Raw genomic sequence first — 27559 nt, 5'->3', positions numbered from 1 at the left:
CATCTTCCCTGCTTCCCTTGGTGTCTTTATGTGTCGGCTGCAGGAATTTACTGCCCGTAGGTTTGCTAGTGCTTATTGATGCTTGTGGAAACTCCACTGGAATAACAGGAGAGAAATATTTTTAGGTGATGCAAGTCAATCACGTTTTTCTTATCAAGCCAATCTTCCCTGGATTAAACATATTTGTGGCATCTCAAGGATGTGAGGGACCATGTTTCCCAAAGAATATTTAACTGCTTTTGACAGGCGACTCTTAAGTAATGAGCTGCTGGATAAACAAAGCAAGCTGAGAGGAGAGGCCACATTGACATAGCTGGAACATCCACATAAGGGCTCCCATCTCAAACACGTAACTGTTTGAAGGCATTTGGGAGGCAGTAACCATCATCTGTTCAACAAGCTGGTGACACCTAACAGAAGCAGGAGCCTTACTGGAGCTACACAGCACTAATAAAACAGACTCTGATTCAGATGAAATAAATGGACTCTCACCTTGCAGAAGATGTAGGACTTCAGCTGTCAGGACCTGAAACTATTAGGAGAGGGTCATCAAAAAAGTGAGACCCTCGGAAAGAGAAAGGAAAAAAAAAATACTACCATTTCCTGTGCATTTTAGATGTCTTAACTGAGATTGGTCTAATAATTATTGCCTTGGGTTATCTCAAGCAGATTTTCTTTCAAGGTTGCATCCAAGAAAATGAAATCTGCTTCAAACCAGCCAATGGACAAGGGACAAAAAGTCTGATGCAAAACAATTAGCCAGTCCAGCACACATGGAGTCTTTGCCAACAGCAGAGACAATGGGCTCCCACCTTCAGAAACCAGATCAGCCCTGGGCACCATGGAGGGTGTGGTATCTAGAGGAACAGGAGATCAGGGGTTATATATGTACAGCCATTCTAGAAGGTCATCCTCAGTCCTAGGGGCATCCAGGAAGCAAGGAGTACAGTTCTCAGAAGGGCCATGACAAAGCTGGACCTTTTCAAATAAAATCAGCACTGAGATTCCAGTAGCTACTGAGGTGTTCCCCAGAGCATCCTGAGAACTCGTATCTCTTACTCTTGCTCATCAGCCTTTCCACTTTTTCTTTCCAAATAGACATAAAGATTAAGTTTCACAGAGAGCCTCACTGGTTACATTTAGGCCCTAAAATTAGTAGGATCATTCATATTAATTTAGCTCAGTATTTCTATTCTGGGGGCCAAATGGCTTAGTGATGACAGTTTTTTTTTTTTTTTTTGGTTGTATTTTTTTTATCATCACCAGTCATTTTTAAACGGTTGATTTTTTTTTTTTCGGCTTTTCTTGAACTCATCTGTCTTCACCTCCGACCTTTCCACTAACCCCCTGAGATAAAAGAGAGGCATCAATCTAATAAACACAATTGTTGGAGAAGTTATGACTGGTTAGAAGGCCAGCATGGTCACAGCTGATTATCAATGTAGCCTGAGAAGAAAGAAGAGATTCTTGGATTCCTGGATTATACTGTATTTAAGATTAATAACGTCTTTAAATTCCTATTTGGGGATGATGGCAGAGAATAGAAATATTTCATGTGGTGGATACATCTGCTCCCTGAGCAATCAAATGACAGATTTCGTATTTAGGTTAGATTGCACTGTGGTTATTTTGGTGTTCTTGTTCTTGTTCTTGTTTTTGTTTTAGGAAACTGGTTCAAAGAGTCTCAACCCTGAGTCTGCTGTTGACAGCCCGTGTGACAATCAACAAAGCCATCAGTTCCTTGAACACCACTGCTTATCTATAATGGAGCCCAAATGATGATGACCCAGACCTCTGTCCCTTCCTTCCCCCATGAAAAATCTTTCATGACAGTTGCTGGTGAAAATAATTATGAAGGATTTCGAGACATGCAATTCTCCCTTGTGATTCTAGCTAATGTCCTCAAAGCCAAGTAAAACCCTTGAACATTTATATGTCACGGGTGCTGCCTTGAGTGTGAGCTCATCTGAACACCACACAGTAGCCAATCAGTCTTGACAATGCTTCCTCCCACACTCTTTCAGCGATCACCTCCTTAAAATAAGTAGATTGTGATTACAGGAATCCTACAATGTTTGCCTGCCTGGTGAAACTGCTACCTGCCTTGAGGAAAAGTAGTGAGCTCTTTGTTAGGCTTTTTCCAAATATCACACAACGAGCCCATGGAATAAGGTTGAGCCTCCCTGGTTTTAGCCTGATACCAACATTATACCATTTCATGTGAAATTCTGATGAAAATCTCCTGCACCTACTTAGAGCCCAGAATTGGGCACCCAATCAGAGATGAGGAGACTCATTCAACCTTGACACTGTTCTCTCGCCGTCAGCTCCCAGAGCCCAGCCCCCACTAGATCCAGTTGGATTTGCCTCCTACTGTCCATATGCACCATCCTAGCCCAAATCAGCTTTCTCTCTCCTCTGAAGGGTCTCAACAGCCCCTTAACTCATCTCCTGGCAGCCTCTTCAGAACCTCCAACCTTGTCTCTAAACTACAGCCAGAGTGATTTTCCAAACACAAGTCTGATGATATGCCTTTCCTCCGACTCCCCCCGCCAAAATAAAATCTTCGTAAATGTCATAAAATGTCAAGTCATCACAACATATATTCACAGCACGTGAGATTTCCTCAAGGGGGCTCATCACTCTAATACAGGCAGCACCTCCCACGAAAGTTATTTAGGGATGTTGGCCAACAACATGTGTCTTTGAATTTGGTGCAAGACCATCCTGGGCCCTTTCTGGCCTGTGCTGTTCAGAGCTAACATTTCAACTGTGTTTCTTAACAGCGGAACAATGGGCCAGAAGGCAATGATGACGATTTCTGTTCATTTTTCTAACAGAAGTAGAATAAAACCAGGAAAACTAAGGATGACTTCTCAGAAAAGGTCTGCATCCTAACTTGGGCCCTATTATTATTCGCCATCATTAGCTCAACTTTGTTCCCATTTAAGAGCTCAGTTAAATAAATTTTTAAAGGGGCTGGGGGGTAAAATTCTGCATGTACCTGAACCATACAAGGACATTGTGCCTGTATCCAGACAGGCTGATGTTATTCCTCCTAGAAAAGAAGGAATCACAAGTGAATAAATGGTTCAGCAGATTTCAGTCTAGAGCAAGGCTGGAAAGTTGTTCTTGGAGGCTGCATTAATATCTGCAGTTATGTGACACTAAAATGTAATTTTAAGTTAGATACCTAACAGGTCTAAAAAAATTAAGGAATTTAAAGAGATGAATTAATGCCAAGACCAAGAGTTACTTTATTTTCATTACTTTTCAGAAGATTTAAATAAGGAAAAAAAATTGAAAATCATGCACAGTGTTTAGACAATCTTTTCAGGACCCATGAAAATGTGGAAAAAGTCAGAAATGTTATTCATTCAAAAGGTAAGAATGAAGGTAAGGGAGTTAGATGAGGGGAAAACTCTTTATTCTGCACTTTATTCTGAATGAATTTGAACCCTTAAAGTTTTGGTTTTTGGTTTGCTGTCCTTTCTAAGGAAGCTGAACAAATGAACCTCTAGAGGGAGGGGAAACACAAGTAAGGAAATACAGGACACTTGGTTGGAAAGGGTTAAATTTTGTAATGTAAAACCCTCAAAACTGTAGAAAGTAGTTTTGGCATATTTGTTTTAGAAAGCTAGGTCCAGCACTGCTGAAAGGGAATAGAAGACGGCATTCATTCTGGAGAACATTTTGGCAACAATGAAACAAAGCTGACAATGCACATATCCTGTGACTCAGTAATTTCACTTCTAGGAAATTATTCCAGTGAAACTCTGATATATGTGCCTAGGGAGACAAGTTCAAGGACATACAGCCTGGCACAGTTTATAACAGTAAATAATTAGATATCATGGAAAGATCCATTATCAGGAGAATAAATTAATTGCAATTTATTTCTCCAACAAAATAGTATAAAATACTTTAAATGAATGAACGAGATCTGCTTGTATTAAGATCTAGCTGATATAAACATCAAAAATGTAATGTTGATTGAGAAAATCAGGTTGCAGGTTAATGTATATGATATCATTTGTTAATTCCCAAATACACAAAATAACACCCTTAATAGTATATTAAATATTTCTATATTTATGTATAATGTAATATACATACAGCAATATCTCTATCTGTATGTATCTATAGATACAGTACAATTCCAAAAAGACACACTGGAAGGATTCATGACAACTTCATCTTTTTCTTAAAAAAAGATTCTGAAGCAAATATGGTAAAGTGTTTACACTCATTTTTTTGGCTACCTGTATATCCGCATTTATACATTATAATTTGTAATTTTCTGATTGTTTTTTAAATCAAAGAGAGAAAAATAAATGAAAAGAAAGCCTAGCCATTTATTGCTTTGTAGTTCAATTTTTGCATGGGTTGTTAAAATACAGAAGCCAACTATCTCACCCAAAGTTAAAAACAGTATGTGTTATCCTCCTGAGAAATTCTTGGTAATAAAGTATCACTACATGATCAGCCACTGATTTCTTTCCTGATTGTTCTGTTGCTATTTTAAAATCCTTGGTTTTGGTCTGTACTTTTATCGTGTATCAACAGGAGTAGAAAGATCAGTAAGGGGGACAGCTAATTCTTACCTTTTTAGGGTTTTTTGTTTTTTTTTTATAGTTTTCAATCCAATAACATTTACTGAAATGCCACACATGTGGCTGAGATAATGATCACACAAATTGTTGCTCATTACCAACCATGCATGGCATTAACTGAAAACCACTATGTGAAAGGCAATTCATTGCAATCCTGAAGATGAGGAAGCTGTACTCTCTCCCATAATCTTATTTTCCTAGAACAAAAATCTTCTTTAGATGAGAACATCAGTAAAAATGGCACCCGTGCTGTGTGTTAAAAACTGTTGTGAGTGGTCTGCCCACAGCTTTGTCATTCATGAATGCTGTCAACTTACATTAACAATCATGCCCATCATAGAAACAACATAACCCACTGACTGACCTGGGCGTATTTTAACATAAAGCAAGAAAACCATCTTCTGAATGATAGGAATTTGTGTATATTGGTGTTTTGAGCAATCTGTTTCTCTAAAGCAAGATTTGCGAACTGGTGTCTCGCAGGCTGAATTCAGGCAATTGATGAACCTGGTTTTTCTTCCACAGTGTTTTTAAAAATTTGGAAATATTATCTAATTTCTAACTTTTCTTGAGGAAAAATAAATCAAAAGATAGGTCCCCAATCTCTGGCACTAATCCACGGACGCGGAGAGAAAGAAACTGGCCCCTTTGGGTCAGCCATGAACTTTTTTTTTCTCCATAGTCCCTACCACATAGTCTTATGTGCTCCTTACTTTTCTACCTTACTTAACTGCTTGGCCTCAGTAAACATTCAAGTTGGTAATCCTAGCTGTAAAGAAATTACTGCTACCCTTGAAAATCAGTCTGCTATAGCTGGGGCACTTGCAAGCAAAATCGTTTGAACTGATAGTCTAGAAACAATGCAAACATTCATCACTGCTGTGCTGCCCAGAATCCATCATCTGACCGACCATTCTGTGCTGTAGTTTTCCAGGGAGTAGGGGAGCAGAGAAGACAGTTCATTTCTTTCATTTTTACCAGGAGAGGATCTCAGTGATCTTTTAAGCAAAGGATCCCCTTTAATTCAAAGAAGTCTTAAATGTAATTACACTGTAGAAACAGATAAAAAGAAAGTTGTCCTGGTCTACTATAAAAACAGATAAAAAGAAAGTCCACCAGGAAGCACCCCACCAGCTCAACCAACCTCATCTATGCTCTCTGAGGCAGTGCCTGGGACATCACCAACGGTCCACAGTGAAGTAGGGAATCCTGTTTGAAAAATCACAAGCAGAGCACTTCCTCCAGGAGATAGGCTTCAGTCACCAATTCTTCTGCTAGAACACTGAGTGCCTTGGTATAAATTTAGACTCCAGGGAAATCAGATTTGGACGAGAACTTGGAGACCATCTGTTCCAACCTGATCAGTTTACAGTCGACCCTTAGTATTCACGTGAGTTCCACATCTGCGGATTCAATCACGGAGGATTCACGGATACAGAGGGCTGACTGTACTCCACCAGTTTATATAGAGGACTGGAGCATCCACGGATTAGGGTATCTGCAGTGGGTCCTGGGACCCAGCCCCCGCAGATACAGCAGGATGACTGCACACATAAGGAAATGGGGTCTCCAAAAGTTAGTAACTTAGTTGTGGAATGAGGTCTCCTCTCCTGGCCTCCTCACACCCGTCCCAATAGGAATGTGCTGAGGCCTCCCTCACGTCCATTTAACTCTGCAAATACCCTGAAGGGAACCAAGGACCTTAAACAAAAGGAACCTGATTTATAACTTGAACATGAATCTGCTCCTCCCAGAACCTGGGTCTCTAAATTTTGGCATGGAAAAAAAAAATTCCAAAGGTTTTATTTGAAAAGATTGGCCAATTTTCAGGGAGTAGGGAGACATTTCAGTCTCCCTCTCTTAGGATTCTACACCATGACATGTCCCTGTGCCAAGGCCCCAGACAGCAGCAGCATTTGGTTGTGTGCTGAAATGCCAGCCTCCTTCAGTTCTACCCCCACTCACCTCACAAACAGCTGAGGTGAGGCCACATGTTTTATGCCCAAAGATCTAACACAGGGCCTAGCCCACTGCAGGACCTCAAAACATGCTGAAGTGAACCTAATTGAATTCTCACAATAATTCTATAGCTTCCTAAATATATTACATTTTATTCAAAGCTTGGGAGGAAATCATCACAAAATGCAATTAAAACTTCACTCTGAGCACTAACAGCTACAGCTTTTCAAAGAAAACATTATACCCTTTTTGTACCTAACTTCTTTCCATTCCATGAAATGCAAAGGTGATTTTCATATGGTGATTAAAAAGCAATCAATGATTACCACAGAAAAGGGCGGAGAAGAGGTCTTTGGGAGTTTTCCCAGTTCAGACCTGAGAACCCAGCATTGTTTTAGGTCCTTTCACAGCACAAGGAGGATCCAGAGAAGAAGAAAGACGGTTTCTTGGATCTTCTCTACCTATTCTCCACACGGTGCTTGATAACAGCCCCAACTTTCTGTAAAACTCAGAAAACTGAGGTTTCAATAATCAGGTGTATTAGTAATTCAAGAACCTCAACTGAAAAACATCCTGTTTGCCAAGATGTATAAAAATGGTTTACCATGAGATTCCTCTGTGTCAGGAGATGGAGGAGCAATATTTTGTTAACACAAATCTTTACACAAAAGAATAGTTCTTGACTGTTTGGACTGTGAAAAGTTAAGGAACAGAATCCTTCTGTTGCTAAATACAAGATCTTACTTTTAATAGTATGGTTGTTGGAGGAAACTTTCTTAAGTATTACCGATGAGAACAGGTAAGTGAAGTCACTTCAGTCAGCAGTGATCAGGCCAGGCAGAGTACAGAGGTTAAGAGCACAAGTATGGGTGTCAGCTCCAATGTGCAAGTTACAATTGTGGCTTCACCTTGGGTGGCCCAGTAACTTTGGGCAGTTACTTAACTTCTTGGGAAGCTGAGACCTTCTACGCAAAAATTATGCTAATGACAGCCCCATCAAAGGGCTGATATGAAAATTAAATGAGCTAGTGTATGTAAAGGATATTAAATCAGCGCTGGGCACACAGTAAGAGCCCAAGAAGCATTACCTATTCTTAGGCTGTCACTATAATTAGATGGGAAACGTCAGTCCAGGGTTACTCTATGAACCTGCTTGTGGACACTGACCACAAGATAGTATGTATTGCATCTGCAAACTCATTATTACTAAGATTACATGACCAGAAGATTACAAGCTCACTGAGGCAGGAAGACATTTTAAATATTTTAAGAATTTACCCATCGGGACCTTACACAAAGCTTTGTACATATCAGGAAATCACCCTTGTTCAAGTGAAGAGACAGAAAGAGAGAGAGAGAAGAACAAAATTGGGAATGACATAAGGAGGGTGTAGGAATAAGGCAGTCATTCTAGTTTATGCTTCTGTCCCCTAAATCAGTCTATCAAAAAATAAGGCAAAATATTAAAAATGCTGGATGAATGTGACTGCTATCTAGAGAACAGTAAGGAAGCATCTCTTCAGTCCTACATTTTCCATTTCTTAAAGTTAAGGCAATGTTACAAAAGTGTCATCCGAAAGACACAGGCACCCACCACATCTTTAAGAGCATTCCTGGAGCATCTCTGCTACTAAGAGGTAGTGATTACCAGTGTTTTAATTAATCGTGGCTTCTGCCCTATTACTGATCATCCCCTACCACATGGGATTGCTTGACTACTGAAGACACTGACATGTCTAGCCAAATGAGGCCCCAACTCACAGGGCCTCATGTCTACACGAACACTGAACTTGGTCAAGGCAGGTGAGCTGTCTGTGTGGTCAAATGTACCTGGAGGAGGAGCAGGGGACATTTGCAGGTGGTGGCCTGGAGCATCAGGGCAACAGAAAGCACTGTCAGCCATGACTTCCAGGCACTGCTTCCCAGATAGGAAGACAGTAAGAACTACACCCATGCGGTCTCCTAATCTTTCTACCTGTAAACTTTCAACTCTCTGTGAAAAGAGAGACCATAAAGCAAGGCTTTAAATATGAGTGAAGCATCTGCCTCCACCTTAACACAAAGAAGGCACAGCAGCCAGTGACCAGGGCATACACATTTATAAAATACTTTCCCAAGCTTAATGTGTCCTTATCACTGACCTAGAAGGTAGGCTGGAACATTTATTTCATTTTACAGATAGGAAATTTTGGTGATAGTTTGGAGAAAGGTGAAGTGACTTGCCCACAGTCATACAGTGGGTATATGAGCGTGACAAGGATGAAACTCTCCCAAATCACAGGCCCCCATGTTAACTGTTTTTTTCAATCACACCCCATTTGTCCTATTGGGGAGAAATAGTAGAGCTTTTTCCTTAAAAGCACCTTAAGCTCTTCAAATGAAGGAATGAGGGCCATAAAAATGTTCATAATGATTAGAAATGTCATTTATCAAACATATACCTATTTTCAGAGCAAATGTCAATTTAGTCAGAATTACTTAACCTGTTAGTGAAATTCACATAAAGCAACCATGTGATGTATAGAGACATGACTTTCCAACTCTATGTGAACACTCTCTCCACTGGCCAAGTGCCATAAAGACCAGAACCATCAAAAAACAGGCAAGGCATCTAAGACTGTGGGTAAAGATGCATATTTTAAAATGTAAGCTTTTTCATTAAAGCAAATACCAGTTAGTATGGCCATATTTATTTGCACTCAGTTCTTCAACTTTTGTCTCAGATATATAGTACTATACATGTCTTCTTCATTTCAATAATTTCTCCCTCCATTAGAATGAATTTATTTTGTGGTGATTTCTCATAAGAAATCTCTTTCTTCTCATTTTGGTTTGGAGTATCTTGACATGTTTGGAATGCCACAATTCTGAGACGAGGCTTCAAAGGTCACAAAATAAATGCCCCATAAAATAAATGAGTAATGGTTATATACACCGTTGCCGTACTTCCAGTAATGCTGATATAAAGCTATATACTGTACTCTGTCGATTCACATTCATCAAGTTCCAGAAATATGAGAAAATCATTAGAGGTTTATGTTGAGTTTGCAGATAATACCAACATATAAGTCAAGCCTGAAATATGGTAATCAGAAAAACAGTTGAGAAGTGTCAATAAACCGTAAAACACTGGTGGTGATGGTGGCTGTGAAGACTGCGTCAGAGAGCCAGTCATATGAGGAGATTTTGGTCACACTGCAGGGCGGCTCCTGCTAAGCAGCAGGCTAGCAGAGGAGGGTGGGGGGATGGCAGATGCCAGCACCAAGATCAGGGGGTCCTGAGAGCTGCTGAGCATTTGGTGAATCCCTTTATCTCTGAGGACTGTGGTGGCCATCCGTCCGAAGCCTGTCATCCATCAATCCAGGGTCTTTGTCAGACATCCTCTGTCTGTTGATCAGAGGATGACTTCAGGGAAGTGGATGTCCATAATCAGCACTTTGTGTGCAATCTGAACGAGCCACTGAACACTTAACTTTTCATTTGGCAAAAGCCTAGATGCTGGAAAAGTCCTGACAGTTCATTCATTTTGCTCCATCCTGGAGCCAGCTGATGTCTGACTGGGGAGACCCGCCCTCTTTGATGTTGTACTCTGGTGAGAGTGCCCTGCTGTGAAAAAAAATTTTATCCATCCAAATTAAAGAGCAATATTTCTGTATCCAGCTGTTAACTGTGACACGTTTGCCATTTTTCAGGGCACTGGCTTGGTGCCATCCTCAGGCTCGGCTGCAAACCTATCTTTTCCCCTTTCCTCCACTGAAGCAATAATATCCACAGTGCACAACTGTCTCCAGTGTCCATACAACATCAACACTCAAAAGGAAAATTCTGCTAATCCCACATTGCTAAGAACAGCATGGGAAATATTTTCACACAGCAATTTATTTTTCATTTCTTTTCTTCTTCTTCATGTATTTTTTTTTTTTGGTATTACCACTGATGTCTTTTAAAACTCACTTCAACTCAGTTTTTTTAATCTAGTTTTAATTCGAGTAACCAATAAATCCTGGCCTCTAGTAAATACATTTGCAAATGAAACGAATTTGGATCCTGTGAAAACTTGTTTCATATGTACTGAGCCCACATTTAAAAATGGACATTTGTTCAGTGGAGAGAGCTCTGCGTAAATGAAGAAAAACTCATTAAGCTTGAATAAACATTTAGATCTAAGTAATCAAGAAAGCCTGTATCTTCTCATGTTTGTTAAGTGCCATTGGGGGCTTATAAAGATTGCTGTCATGAACTGTGTGTATTATAAACCAAGGGCAGCTCACAGTATTACTGCGTTTTTCTCCATATACTGAGATGTTTGAGCAGAACATGGCAGTTTCCAGCTACCCTCCCATCCTGGCCCATCTCAATCTCCTTTCTCATTTTCACTTTTGCTCAGATGGAGAGGGATCAGTGGAACCAGAGTTCAGCACTAAGCATCAGAGAATCCTGCCTTGCTACTGATCTCAGACTCTGACGAGCAAACGTGCACAGCTCTTTATCATCCTCTCTTGAACCAGTGAGCAGTGGGGTTTTGAAAAACAACAACAACAAAAACATACTCTATGTGAGAAAGTATCAATTTTGGAAAACTAAGCCACAGGGAAATGTGAATTAATATATTCCTACACTTGGAAAAACAAAGCCTTAGTTTTCCACCAAACAGGAAAGGGGACTGTTCTTTCGTTAAAATAATCCTAGGACTATTACTAGGGTGAATGGATGGGATCTGCACACTATCTATGACAGTGTACCAAAGAGTTCTACATTTGAGAACTATAAAAGAACACAGTAAAGTTATTGCACACTGTGGCAACCACTCCAATCCTCTGCATGATTCATGTAGTAGATCTCATGGAGTACTATTTAACTCTTAGTGCAGGGGAAATTTCTGGTTTATAAATTCTATGGCGTAGGATCCTGTATAGACCTTTAGAGCTTGATGAAAATGCTTAGTGATTTTATACTTCAGCATGGTAAGTACCAAAAAATACGATGTCCAAGAAGCAGGCTGGACAAAATCCTAGGTGCAAACTGCTATGCTAGACAGCAGTCATATTAAAACTTACAAAGTACCAAGTGGGGAATGTCTGTGAAGAGAATATACCCCCAAAATCAAAGAGAGGCCACTTCCACGTATGCGCAGACACACACACACTCACACACTATGCCGTACAGCTCACCCACTTTTTTGGGGAAGAATTTTCTGAAGACACAGAAAGTTTATTTCAATGAAATAATGGTTTCCTATGATTTCACTTTTTTTCAGAGTAGCGTAACAGCCTTATTTCTTTGCTGAAATGTGTCACTCTTTAAATTACTATGTTTTTCCAAGTTTAGGACATTATTTTCCTGACCACACCAATAAAGTGTGATTGTCAGACCTACTTTATTAAGGGGAAAGTGACCATCTGGCCAGGGTAGAAAACGTATTTTCAAATCTTAAATAATCTAGGAGACACTCCTTATGTCAAGTTGAGACAGTACCAAGCACACACTCAGTTACCAATTTATACCATCATGTCCTGGATCTCAAGACAATGGCAGAAATAAAATCAACCCTCAGGTTCAGGGGGCTCAAGAAACTGAAAGGGTGAGAACAACAGACTCATGGACACAGAAAACATTTACCCAAGGGAAAAGGGCAGGGGAGGGATAAATTAGGAGTTGAGGATTAACAGACACACATTACTATATATAAAATTGATAAACAACAAGGACGTACTGCAGCACAGGGAACTATATTCAATTTCTTGTCATAACACATAATGGAAAAGAATCTGAAATACATATACGTATGTATACGTATAACTGAATCGCTTTGCTGTATATCTGAAACTAACATTGTAAAACAACTACACTTCGATAAAAAATAAACATAAAAAAATGTGAAAGGGTGAGGGTCACAGCTGGCCTAGACCAGGTGGTCCTGAGGGAGAGCCCCCTGAGCTTGCTGTCCTCCCAAGATGACTGTTTACAGGAAAAACCTAGTGAAATTCCTTCTGAGTTTGTCCTGGAGGAAGAAACATTGGAGGGGAATGGATTTCGGCTTCTCGGAACCATTCTCCTTGAAGGAAGGTTTGCATGGTTGTACAGAGGCCCGAGTGAACTCACTGGTTTGCCATAGCTCTCCTCCCCATCAAGATCCAGGAGGTGAGGCACCGAGGGCAGGAGGTGATGGCAGTAATGGTGAGTCTCAAATGGAAACTTACAGCTTCGCAGACAGCATTCTTTCAACAAGCGTTTAGAAAGCAGCCACTATGTGCCAACCATGGTGCTTAGTGCAGGGCTTTAAAAACCTAAGACCCAGTCACTGCCCTCAACCAATTTACAGTTCAGTAGGACAGATACACACACAAACAAATCAGATGACATTTATTCTGGCACGACCATCTGTAGTCCCATCCAGTCTTTGAACATTTGATGTCCTGAATGGGGATCCTAGGTGTAGGAAAGGTAATCCATTACCATTTTGTAAAACAGACACCAAAACTTAAAGAGTTGAAGTGAATCATTCAAACAAATTGTAGACTGTGAAGGCAGCATTAAACAAATGTTTGATTAAAATCTGCCAGGCTATAACCTCAATGAGGGCAAAGATAAAATCTGTCTTGTTTGCTATCGTATCCCTAGTGGTTAACAGAGCTCAGCACGCTGTAGTGCTTGGTGTTCAGTAAATGCCGGCTGGTTAGTTGGTTTGCTGGATGGATGGATAAACAGTTAGAAGGATATAGATGAGAGGACAGGATGCCTTCTAGGTACCCAAGCACTAAGGGCTGGACCACATCTCTCTGCTCTCTGGGCAAGCCAACACTCTAAGGCAAAGTGGAATATCCAATTGGGAAAATTTTAAAGAACGCAACAATGCCTGAAAAATTGTGCTTTGCCTCACTGGTTAAAATTAACACTCTTTTTTTTTTTTTAACCCTGTTTCTTTTTTTCTTAAGTTCAGCTTTACTGAGTGTAACTGACAAATAAAATTGTGAGATATTTAAAGTGTACAGAGTGGTAATTTGATATACTTTGTTAAAAGATTCCCTCATCTAGTTAATTAGCACATCCATCACTACATACACTTATCTTTTCTTTTCTTTTTTTTTTTTTGGTGAAGTGGGTGGGTAAGAACATTTCGGTTCCTTTAAAAATGCCCAGTAGAAAAAAAATGCCTAGTAGTCTTTGCAGAGCTGAGATCACTGCAAAGCAGTTAGAGACTTCAGTCAACAGCAAAGCCAGAGGTACTCTGAGCCTGGCACACACCTGCCTTTCCACAGCTGGTCCCACCTCCCATCCCAACATCCCAACATCTCCCCTGCTGAGGGTTACTGTTACTATCCCTGGTGACTCTTTGTCTACCCTCCATCAAGTTTCTGGTCCTCTCTCCTGGTCCTAGTGCTTGCTATCATCAGGGTCCCAGTAGCTGAGATTTACACCTAGTTGTAAAGGTCAGTCAAGGTGCTACTCCTGGAAAGAACATCTGTATCTTGAGCTTTATCTTCAAGTGAGGATTAAAAGGGGGTGGTATGCCCTTTTAAAGGAATTCGAAGTACCATGGTAAAGGCTGAAGTCATTCTGGGGAGGGCAAATGAGCATTCCTGGAACCCTTCTGTTGCACAGATGGTCCATTTTGGTCCTCAGTAGAAATCTGTGGTGCAGAACCAGAGCACAGGTGTCTTAGGAAGGGTAGGAGTTGGGAAACAAAGGAACGTGATTCTGGGCAAGCCCAGCTCCTCTTGCAGGAGAGTTTTCTGCAAATCCTTACCAGGGGGTGCCGGCAGCGCCTTTCAGCCTCACTTACATAAAGAGCCTCAAATTTAGACCTTTGAAGTCATTTCCAAATGAGGTTATATATACAATCACAGATAGGCTGACAGGATTAAAAGAAGGCAGCCTTTGCACACTCTAAACTTGAGTCTTTGACCAGACCACACTGCCTGAAGTGAGCCATAAATTAACATTTTTATAAATCCTGTAATTAGCTTATGAATAGCACAATTATATGTTTCTGGTATTAAAAGCATTAAGTTGTTAAGATAAACATTTAAAGTATACCACTGTTTTTGTAACCCTGTTTTGGCATTTCCCCCCCCCCCATATATTTAAGGACCTCAAAAAATGGAAGTGGCGCAGGTCTCTAAACAGCCCTGGTTAGGGCTTGTTAAGAAAGCTCCTTTTACACACTTAGGCCAAAGGGCTGGCAAGTGGGTAGCTGGCACTGGGACATGGTGCTTTTGCCCCAGAAAGACAGTCCTGGGGTCCCAGATAGGTAATCAAGTAGACAAGGCATGATTCCCCAGAAATCCAACCAAGAGATGTAGTAAACCTGAACGTCTAGGGCATGAGGTTTGCAAATCCTTTGGCTATGGAGGTGTGTCTAATGTCAACACCTAAAGAAAAGCAACCAACTAATTATCACGTTATTAGAACCTGCATGCTTCCTAACTTTTATACGAGACTTCTTTCCAAAGGAAGCATCTGTTGTCTGAAAAGAAAGAATGGAAAGGTATCTCTTACATCAGGGTCCATAGGAAAGTTTCAGGCAAGGCTACAAGCACCTTGAATCTCAAGAAAATGATGTACGTGCATAGCAGTACACTTCCAGGAAGGACTGTAGATCTTAGTAGATTCCCAAAGAGAGTGTGTTTACATACACACATACACACAAAACTACTGCCAAATTCTACACATTCAGACAGGAAAGTACTGAATCAAGAAATGGAGGTGAGACTCTCTGTGGATGAGCTAGAATCCTTGAGGTCTTTTATACACTTTTGAGGAGGTTCTTGTGGTCTCTGAATTATCTGATCTCACCCTCATTTCTTGCTCTCTGAAGCCAGGGACCCTGGGCTTCCCGTGATCCATTTATTGGACGTTCATCTTGTATTTGATTGTAACTGTGTTTCGTTATATTGGTTTTGCCTAAATCTCTGACCACATTTTCATGATCAACAGAAAAGTAAACCTCAGTAGTAAACCTATGGTTGATTTATTTCATAAGACAGATATTTTTAGCTGAGAGATCATGTAAGTGGGCCAGATTACACCAGGCAGCTCAGTGTTACAGAATGGTGGACACTAAGCATTCTGGATTTAGTGAGTCAATGGTTATTAATATCCAAAGCATTTCCTTTCAGCTCTGATCAAACCCTTTGATGCCACCATTTTTTCCTACTAAAAAGAAAGTATAAGGGGGTGGGAGGGTATAGCTCAGTGGCAGAGCATATGCTTGGCATGCACAAGGTCTGGGTTCAATTCCCAGTGTCTCCCTTCAGGGAAAAAATAAAATAAAATAAAAATTAAGGGGAAAAAAAAAGAAACAAAGCATATAATCACACTAAATCAGTCCGCCCAACAGAACCACTTGCTTTGTAAACTGTTTTTATAAATTAAGGCATGGTTTACCTTCCCTGGGTAGATGAGCTACAAAATAGGAACCCTGGGTTCTAATTCTGATTTAGCCTGTACTAACTTTGATGTAGATAAGTCCCTTAACCTAACTTTTCAAGTCCTACAATGTGAAGGATGGATGTTCAATTAAATACTTTTCAGAATCCTCTAGCTCAACTTTTGTGATCCTGTGCATTGAAGACTATGTAAATATGTCCTAAATATAAGTATTTGACTGCTGGAATCCAGAAGCCTAAAAACCATAACAAACATTCTGAGTCTAAATAAAAATATTTCAGTGTCCAATAAGGAGGGATAAAATAACCTAACTGTAAGACATATTCTTTTGCATTAGACCTGTGCAAATTTCATGATCATTTATAGCTTCCAAGCTGGAGTGTTAGTATCTAAGTCAAGTTATATATTTTTCAATTCCGTGTAACTAAAAGTGAATTCAATTATGTGAACATGCAATGGATACATTCAGATTTCAGTGAAAAAGAGACACTTGTAACAGAATAGAATCAGACAGCCTGGGTCTCAGTCTGGGATTTCGCAATTAGGAGCTGTGTCATCCTGGGCAAAACATGTATCTCGTTTGTAAGATGAGGAAGATGGGAATGCAACTTCAAAAGGTTTCTGTGAGGATGAAATGAGATAATCCATATACATGCCTGACACGTAGTAAGTGCTCAAGAAATATCATTATCATTGCTTTTTTACTTGTGGGTTTGGATTTTCCTTTCCAAAAGAAATTTCCTTCTACTTCAGTATTTCTGAAAAACTAAGGACAGAAGAAAATGACCAAGAATTTTCGACCCTTGGGTATCATGTGGTAAGTGGAACTGGGCAGAGCAGGAATGTAATTTCAGCTGTGTGACTTAGAGCAAGTTGTTTAACATCTCCAAGTTCACTTCCTCATGTGTAAAAAGAGAACAACAGGCCGTGCAAGGACTGAGAGAAATGAAGCACATAACAAGGGCTGAGAATAGTGGTGGATGCGCAGCTACAGAAAAGAATTACTAGAAAAATAAAACTTTTTTTCTGTAGTTCAGTAACCCAATTTTCTTAAATACCAAAAGCACCAAAGAATAACACATTTTGAAAAACCTCTTAACAATTGTTTTGAATTAAAAACATAAATGCCAAGGTACTCAATGATGTTTAAAATATTACCTGGGGCATATTCAGGCTTCAAAATAAATTTCCAAATCATCTCAGTTTTATCTCATTTTATTGAACCATATTGTATTGCTTTTGGGGTTAAAATAATAGTTTATAGGGGAAAAATACTACTACTTCTAAATCCTCAAAAGAATCAGAATTTGACATATTTATTTTGCAGAACAATTCTGAGCTTGGAATATAATTACTCAAAACTGGGTTATAAAACCAAAGAAGCTTCACAGAATTTATGTTTTTCTCTATCTCAATAGAAATATCTAGTTCCTATAATCACCTTTGTAACAACTACCAGAATTAACCCTAAAAAAAATTGACTTAATTCAAAAAAATTTTTTTACCTTAGCATCTGAGGTTCAATTTAAATGGTAGGACATGTCTGATGAAAAAATAGGCCAATAAAAAATGTCAGAAATAATAATACCTGTAACTATAATTTGTTTAAGAATTAACAGTTTGCCTTCTCTTGATCAGTAAACTATTTATAAACCAAAGTCCCAGCAAGAGTAAATATGCATAACAATTCCATGCACCAGAGGGAAGACTGGATACAAAGATTCTGTCTCATTCATAACACCCATTTCTTAAACCTCTACTTTCATTAGAAAGTAGAATTATAGTCTTACCAAGATACGTGTGACTAATTAAGGGTATTTTTCCTATAAATCATCTTTACATTTTTTTTGCAATAAATTAAATACATATCAAATTCTACATGGCATAATTAAAACCCAACAAATAAATTTTTTTCTTTAAACTGAATAATTTTGTCCTGCTAAGCTTCACAAATCCTGACTAGTTTGTACATTTTTGCTTTCAAGGATGTAATGTGACCATTGGAGATGTTACATCATGTAAATAAATTTCAAAGATGGTATTAATATAAAAACTATATCACATAACCCTAAAAATTTAATATAGTTGCCACGGCAATAACCAGATCATTTTTCCAAACAAATATATATTCCATCATGTCATTTTGAACTTTTTCTGACCTTTTTTTCTAAAGAAAGAAAACTACAATTGAGAACAAATGTTTTGTGAAAGAAAACACGGCAAGCCAATTTGGCCCAGCACAGGTAATTTCAGATTAAAGATGTTCTTATATCTTAGAACTTACACCATTTTTTCAGAAGCATAGTAATTATGAGACAATTATTATCTGGAATTATGATGTCACTAAGGAAATCTATAAGCTTGCAGTTGTGCTCAAAGTATTTTTTGAATCATTTTGAATCATTTAAATCAGTCAAACTGTGACTACCAATTACACAGCTCCTTCTAAAACAATTCAAATGCAGGGCTTACTGCAGTTTGAAATTAAGGCTCCAATTATGCCAGCATCTTGCCACAAACAAATTACAAAAAAAATTTATATCAAATAAAGGGCATTCCTGCAGCATCCTTTTTGCCACCCATCTTTCCACCTTCCAGGTCATCCTCCTCCATCACTCAGCTAATCCTCATGCTCCTCTCTCTCCTACTGAGTTCATCTCATGCTGATTCCAGAATCTCTGCCTTCCTTCAGTTCAACTCTGCACCTGTAATAAACCCAAAGTCCCCAAATTCCCACATTTCAAGCAGTGGTTGGATCAGTCAATGGAATAAAAACAGTAGGTGCAGTGAACTTACAGAAAAAAGTCACCAGGGTCCAACACAGCCTGCATACACTAAGGGAGACTTGTGTCCCCAAGGATGGGTTCAGCACATACCAGTAAGGAAGTGACTCTCCAAAGACCCTTTCAAGAAAGGCAAAGACACTATGGCCCTCACTGTCCGTATCCTCCTCTCTCTCAAGCTCACTGTAGCAAACTAGATACACACACACACACACACACACACACACACACACACACTCTTACCAAAAAAAATGGATGCTTATTTATTAATATACTAGTGAGACCTAACTTTCACTAAATATTATCTGTAAACTCCCAGCTGTGCTCCTTCTGAATCACCCACATGAAGAGATGAGTTCACAGACCACCTACAAAAGAACTGGCTTTCAGAATCTACCAAGGGATTCCAAATTACACTTTAAAGCTGATTTGAGTCAGGCGAGACCTCTAGTTTGAAGGATGATTGACAACATCTCTTTTTTTCTTATTTGTCAAAGAACTACAAATTTAATACTAGAATTTCATTCATTTAAAAAATGATCTAGTGCACTTTAAAGGAGGGGAAGACGGAGACATGGTGCTTAACAAGGGTTGGTAAGAGACACAAACTACTATATATAAAATAGGTAAACAACGAAGACCTACAGTACAGCACAGGGAACTAACTATATTCAGTATCTTACAGTAACCTATAATGGAAAAGAATCTGAAAAAGAATATATGTGTGTGTATCTATATATATCTATCTGAATCACTTTCCTGTACACCTGAAACTAACACAACTTTGTAAATCAACTAGATTTCAATTTTTAAGAAAGGGTTGTTAAGAGCCCTTTCACTCCTCTCCATGAGACCAGCTGACATTTCCAATGGCTTTCCTCCATGCCTTCAAAAACAAACAGCAAACAGCACAAATAACAGAAACAAAACCAAACATGTGCTATCTAATATGCCCAAATCTTGAACGTTCTGATTATGTCTGCTTTGCTTTAAAAAATGTGATCTATCAAAATCCACATTAACAAGCAATAAAGGGGTGATTTTGTTTGACAAAAAGCTTTGCTAGTTTTCCTTAGAATATCCGACTTCGGCAGAGCCCTAAAAGATAACTCAAATAAACCAAATTTAACGTATTTTATAACATTTCAAAAATACAGCTACTGGGTGAAAGAGGGTTTACCTGCGTGTGCACAGATAAAGAGAAGAGATGATACAGTCGCTTCCCAATCTTTGCTGAAAGTGAATGAGTAAATGTCTATCTACTTGTGATAAGATAGCCTGCTATCAGAGCCACTCCTGACATTTTGGTTTTCATATCTGCCTTTTCCTTCTAAAGTGCGTTTCACACTTCCCTCAGCCTGTGCAACTGCCAGGAATACTGCTTCCCTTTGCACTTAGAATTCCAGAACAGGACGTCATATGGTTAATCAGTAGCCATTTACTCATTTTTTGGTTCCTAGAATAGGAAAAACTCCTTAGGCTGAAGAAGTCTCTTATCTTTGGGCATATAATCATGAATTTTTAAAAAGATCTTTTTTACAAGAAATTGACTACATTTAATTTCTCGTAATGAGCCATAATGGAAAAGAAACTGAAAAAATATATGAATTTATGTATATGTATAACAAAATTGCTTTGCTGTACACCTGAAACTAACACTGTAAATTAACTACACTTCAATAAAAAATAATAATAAACAGATTCTTTTTAAAGATCTTTTTTTTGTTTGTTTGAGGAGGGTAATTAGATTTTTTTTTTTAACAGAGGTCCTGGGAATAGAACACCCAGGACTTCATGTAAGCTAAGCACGCACTCTACCAGTGAGCAACGCCTTCCTCCCCTCAAAAAAGATCTTGAATCATAGAAAACCATGTGGGCTTCACATAGTTCTGGCCTCTGTCAGTATCTGAAAGGGACCAGGGTGAACCTAGAACATCAGGATTTCCCCATACCTCAGTGTCAGCATTAATGATTTTTGCTTTATCTTTACACTACCTGTACCATTACCTACTTGATATTCTTTTTAAAATGACTTTAATTCAACTTGTTTATGTTACTTAGCCTCAGCATAAGCAATAAGATTTACAAAATTGTGAGTTTGTTGTATACTACCAATGTTACTACTTTAAAACTACGAATCTACTAATAAGTTTAATACTACTAATCTAGTTTTATTAAAAACACTTTTCTGTATGCCGCCTAAAATTATTTTAAATACAACAGCTCTGCCCTGGTTATGTGCACCGTGAGGTGTGCAATTTCAAGCTCTGTGGATTCCTGGTTTGTTCATCCTTAAGTAAAATGTCAGGGTAACCTCATCTCTTCTAAATTCTAAAATGTGATTCCAGGATTCCTAGACTGATTTGCACAGTCATCCAACAAAGGAAGTCAGAGCAGAACCAGCTTCAGATCTTGGGTTTCTCAATTCCCATTTCAGTGCTCCTTCATTCTCATTTCACCATGCACACAAGTGTGCAAGTGGTTTGCAAATGAACATACTGGGAAGTGACAGCAAACATCTACCTTGTGCTTATCTTGTGCCAGGGATTGTTCTGCCACTGAACCATATGTGATCTCACTTAATCCTCACAATCATCCTTTAACCTATTTCACAGATAGGAAACTGAGGCATGAAGAGAAGTCATGTGTACAAGATTTTAGGGTTTGGTAGGAAGTGATGTAGCTGGGAACTGGAGCCCCAGGAGACTGGCATGGGCTTTGACCACCACATCACACTATGAATTGGGGGTGCTCCTCAGCTGCTGAGTTTCCCACGCACACTTTGCTGATGGAATCCTGAAGATGTGAGGAGAGCAGCAGGAGAGGCAGAGAGAGCACCAAAATGTAACATGGAAAGTGAACAACAGATGAAAAATGATAAGGAAACCGAAAAGAAATCCACTGCATAAACTTGCCTAAATTTACCATAAATGGTAATACTAAACCTTTTAATAACACTATGATCAACTGAAAAAAAAAACACACAACAATTCAAATAACATTACATCCCTGTCTCCCCCCACCCCCCCAAAATGATTAATACCGAAAAGAAAAATTGGGGCTAAAATGTTCCAAAGTGGAGTCAAATGTACTAAATGTATTTATAGTCTCTTAGATTTACTGACTACTTAAAATAGTTTGCAACTAGGTTATTTTTTTCTATCTATATTTTCATTCTTTCTACAAAAGAACAGCAAATAGTAACAGAAACCCTTTGGTCTCTTGGGTATCTACTTTGTGAAACAGTCTACTGTATTGGGTGAATAATGTCGTATATCTCACTGCCATTCTTGGCCAACATGAACCATATGAACACATTAAAACAATTAGGGCAGAAATAAAATAGAAGTGGTATGTTTCACTTTGGGCCTATGTAGGTCACATTACAGCATGCAACATGTCAAGGAATACACTGAAAGTTGTAGTCATATGATCATAGTCTAAAAACTGAAATGGAATGATTTCCAGAAGGAGATAAAGGACTGACTTCATAGTGTGATGAGACTGAAAACATAGCCTTATAATTTAAATCTTCCCTGAAAGTCTCACAAGAAACCTCAGTCACTCTCACATCACAGAGACCTCTGAAAACTCATGAATATCAGCACAACAGTGAGACTTGACCTAACAAGAAAGTTTCACTTTTATTTTAAGATCGTAGACCATCTGCAAATATAATTTTAATACTTCAATTTCCTTCACTTAGTGAGAATGAGAAAGTAATAAAAAATTGAAAAAATATCCCAGGGCAATGTGACAGTTAACAAAACAAACTAATGAAACTCTAAAATAATTATGTTGAACTCTGCTGTCCAAATGGACTGGTCTGGTTATTTTAATATTTGTATAACATGAATAAATGTGTGTTGGGGGGGGTGCATGAATAGATTCTAAGGAATTTAGAAATTCATCCAAAATCCAGCAATTTGAGATGACTTAATAAGTTTGATAATAGAATACAGAAACTTTAATTCTTAAATCATTTGTTTTATTTCAAAGCAGTCAGGGGTAATTAATCAGCTTTAGTAATAGTTTAGTGGCTTAAATTTGGTTCCTGGAGCTCTGGGTTAGGGAGGTGAGCGTGATTAGGGGTAGTTTTGCATTACCAACTTCCTATCTATAGCAACCATTCAAGGACACACCCTAAACTTTTATTAAATCCACAGGTCTTTAACATGAAGCTGAAATGCAGCCCTTGGACATGAACACAGAGTAGGGCCACTTTAGTGGAGAAACTCCTGCATTCACTCTTGCAGCCAGCGGTGTCTTTCTGATTTTCTTTTGTTTTGGGGAACAGTCTTAGCTTTTTCAGCACAGTGAATTTCACAATCCTATATTATCTTAAAAATGTTCCATAAATACTTTTAACTACACTGCTGATTTCTAACCCTTCCTCTGTTAGGATGAGTAAAATGTTTTCAGTCCACATAAGCAGTATCCAAGTTCATATGCCATCACTCTGCACTTGTGTAGAACTTTACTGTTTTCAGATACTTTCATATATGTTACCTCACTATAGTTTACAGCCTCTGGAAACCATCTAACAATTGCTAATTCTAGGAGGACCATGATCTTTCAAATCAAGACAACCACAGAGATTTGTTTTCAGCAGAAGTTTTTAATTACTTAATAGGGGTCAGTCAGTTTTTCTTAAAGGATATTTTGCCTCTTTTCATGCATTTATTTGGTACGATCTAGGTGTACTCATCTCCTGCACAGGCTAAATATGTCAATCACTGTAGGTTAAATGTCCCTGCATTGCAATGTGATTACCTTCTCAAAACTGATGTCTTCTATAATGTTCTATTACACATCTCTATGTGTGGAACAATAACTGGTGAAGAACCAATTTATGGAAATGTACTCAAAGAATTAATTCCTGGGAGCTAAACCACATAGACTGTTTAGGAGAAATCCTAACTGTAAATGATTGGTGGAGATGTGAGGTTAATAATTTTTATGTCTGTTTACAGTTATTTTGGCTCAATTCATTTAATGAATCCATTTTATGACAAACACATGAACAAGTTCAGGTCCTTTCAAAAATAAATTCAAACATGTTCATAAATTAGCTTTCTGTGTGTGCTACTACAATTTAAAATACATAAAGTTTAAAATGCTTTTAAGTAGATGAGGGGCATCTAAATCTATCTTCTTAAACCAATTCATATATCGTTAACAGACTGTACCAACCCTCTTCATTAAAGTAAGCTTAATCTATCACCTTGAAATTAACACAGACAATTTTCACTTGTTTCTTCTAGATGCTAGTTTGAAGTACTAAAATAAATATCTCTTAAAAAACTTAACTGATTTTGAATGCCTCCACATTCTTTTTGGTGTTGTTTTAGAGCTCAATTCTCCAATAATTAAGGCCATTACAACTGTTAAGAAAAAGAGAACAAGGAAACCAAATGCAGTGGTAAAATCATGCTAGGAAAAATATTATGTAAATCTCACATTTATTTTTCAGATACGTTCCGAGTTTTTACAAGGCGGAAAGAACTACAGCTTGGCTGACAATGAGATAAAGATCTCTGGTAAAAGGACAAAGTGACTTTGAGTTGCTTGAACTATTTATAAAGAAGTAACCCAAAAGTTGGTAAAGTGATCCTTAACTGGTTTGATTAAAAGAGGGTAATTAATAAATGACAAGACAAAATAAAAAGTTCATTGTGGCATTTGATAAACCACCCAAGAAGTTAAATCAATGTTTTTCTGTTTAATTTCACTATTTGTTTTTCCATTTGAGTTGCCAACTTTTTTAACATGCTACAGAAGGAAAAGAAACTTTCCCTTTTAGTGTTTTGATTGATAAACATCACAGATTTTTGTTTCAACTCAACTCAACTTTTTCAAGATGATCCTTGCATTTTGCTGTCACACTTCTGGTGAAGCCATTATTCCATCAAAACTCTTTAAATAGCCCCCCCCCCTTTTTTTAGCTACTTTGACAAGAACACCATAACAGTTCACATCACCCTTGACCTTCAGGGTGTATATCATCTTGTCAACATATAAACAAACACACTATTGGTTGTGTTTTAATAGATTTTGTAAATATCAAGATCCAATTTATCAAAAGGTTCACCCTAAGTGACAGCTCTGAAGTTCTGGATTGTATTTGCCATGCTAATTACGGCTTTTGGTGAAAAAAGATATTTTGGTTGTGTTTTGTTCTTTCGTCTCTTTTTTTTTTTAAAGTATAATAAGCTACCAGAACTATTTTTTTTTTTTGTCCTTTTCTATGATGAAACCTCTGCCTCTGATTCCATTTCAAAAGGAGAAAACTACCAGTACTATCAAAGGTGGTTATTTCTCTCTGTTATAGGAGAAGCATACATGTTTGTACAGGAAGAGTTTATATGAGATTCCTACTCTCTCCTTAGTTTGGCAAAATGTATAACCTACAATAATAAGAGTATTTTGTTTTAAATTGAAAAGGAGATGATGACAAAGATGATTAACACTATTTCTGCAATTAAGTCATTATTTTCTTTTTACTTGCGTATTTATAGCCACCTCACACTAGGTGTCACTGACCTTGTTTCTTCTCTCTAAAACATAAGATGTGTTATCAATATCCTGTGTCCTCTCTCCTTGCAAGGCCCTTTACTAGGGAGATAATTATAGCAATAGTCTACATTTCCAGGGTTTGGAGAATTGGATGGACAGTATGTTCTATTCGTCAGAAAAGAGTCTTCTAGATAATATTTGTCAAAGATAACATGGAAGAGTTTAACAAAGTTCAACAACTGTAAAGCTGTAATATGTATGTGCTGGCAAAACAGGAAAAAATTAACAAAAGCTAATATATCTGAGAGACAAAATGTTAAATAAATAATTAAAGCCTCTACAATACTGATGTTAAGGAAAGGCAGGGGTCTGTAAGAGATAACCTGTGTATACACACATGTGAGTACAACCACAATTCTACCATTGTAGAAATCATCCTTGGAAACTATCTTGTGTAGGCACATGTCTTTGAGTCTAGGCCAACCACTTAGCCCCAAACACTGATGCATTTAGAAACATTCAAAGCTTCCTGAAATGTCAACACACTTTGAGAGTGCTCCACCAGAGATATGGGGGTGATATACCTGCTCTTGTGAAAAACTAAACAAGGAAACCCATTAGAAACCACTTACAGAACATCCAGGATTTGGAAACTGCTCTTTGATAAGTTAGGAAGAGGAAGCCAACAAAAACCCCCAAGTAACTTCTTGTTACTTGGACAGAGGAATTTGTTTACCCTGCTTATGTGAAGGCTGAGACTGCCACAATTCAAATTTTGAAAGGCCTGAGATGTTTCTACACCTCCATGCACCCTGTGTGTTAATGGATGAGATTCTTAGTGATGAAAATACGATTTAGGAATTTAGCTCGAGTAATAGACAAAGGAAATTTGGGTCTCTCCACATGAGTATTTCTAAGTATAACATCAAGAAAGCTAATGTACAAGCATGATGACTCTACTTAATAATACTGTACTGATAACGTGTACAAAGTGCACAGAACAATGCCTGGCACATGGTAAATGCTGTTAATATTAATAATGATCATTTTTAACATAATGAACAGAATATAGCAGTGTGGAATACTATGTGCTGTTAAAAATAAATACAAGTGGAACTGCAGCTGGGTCAACTTCTCAGACCATCTCTTGAGAGAATTAGTAACTGCTTATTGACTATCATTTGGCTCGAAGGCAATTTTTAATCTCAATACTATAAATACTCTAATGGAACACATGGAACTTTTATCATTTTTAAAAATCCCTAAATAAACGAGAGAACTTATATACAGTCATTACAAAAAGAGATTCTCTGTGTCTGATTCTAATCCAAAAACATACATGCACTGCTGCATATATTAAGAAATTAGTTATTCCCCATGCTTGAAGATTTCCTGATTCTTCAAGATATGTTTTCAGGGCTAAATGCCGTTGAGAAAGAGACGAGAAAAGAGAGAAAAGGGAGGAAGGAAGGATGGAAGGAAAGAAGGAAGAAAGGAAGCCAGTTCAGATGCTAGTTTTATAAACAGGAATTGCTTAGGTTTGAAATACTAGATTTTTCTGATTCTCTCTGGCTTCAATCCTAAGTACAGCAGAACTTCAACCTCTAGATTTTTTTGAAAATGCAATAAAGGGAAGGAAACATTTACTGAGACACTACCATGTGACAAGCAACAAGCTTCATTTACATAACTGAGTTGTACTGAATTCTTATCCAAGTTAGAGAAGACTGGCATTCCTCATTGACAAATGAGAAAACTGAAGCTAAGAAAAGTTAACAGTGACTTGCCCAAAGTCACACAAAGTGGAGTCAGGATCTGAACAACCTGCATGTGATTAGAATTTGGAAATGTTGTTTGTTAATAATAACTTAGATACCAAGTCCTGGATTTGATGTCATCCTAAATGGCTTCATAATACTAACATATTATCTGAGAGATCCCTTAGAATATCATTTCTCTAAAACTTCTGTTTTAGGATCAAAATCCTTTGCTTTCTTTTCAACCACAGATCTTTCCAGGAGTGTATTTAAGTTAACAAACCTGGAAAAGGGTTAAGTCCCACTACTAACAATGTTTTCATTTTTTCAACCCCAAATATGTAGCTACTTCTCCACTGAATTCTCTCAATGGTGCAGCACACAGAGACCAGATCTTTCACCCTGAAACATACATTTCTAACTATTAGAAATGAGAAATTTTCTCCAACTTCTTGATTATTTTTCCTTCCACCTCAACTGTCAGGTTTTCCCAGTGCTTCTGATGATTAGGAGTAAAAGAAAGTAAGTGTTGGGTATGGGG

General features: G+C 38.1%; 1 protein-coding gene across 4 annotated transcripts in view; it reads right to left on the bottom strand.

Annotated features, from left to right (window-relative positions):
• PRDM6 (PR/SET domain 6) overlaps positions 1-27559 on the bottom strand; it is a 171026-nt gene that overhangs the window by 107290 nt on the left and 36177 nt on the right. The window lies entirely within an intron of this gene.

The sequence above is a fragment of the Camelus bactrianus genome, chromosome 3 (assembly GCF_048773025.1).
Source record: "Camelus bactrianus isolate YW-2024 breed Bactrian camel chromosome 3, ASM4877302v1, whole genome shotgun sequence".
NCBI classification, from domain to species: domain Eukaryota; kingdom Metazoa; phylum Chordata; class Mammalia; order Artiodactyla; family Camelidae; genus Camelus; species Camelus bactrianus.
Note: the sequence above shows the minus strand (reverse complement) of the source record. Positions and strands in the feature narration are given on the sequence as shown.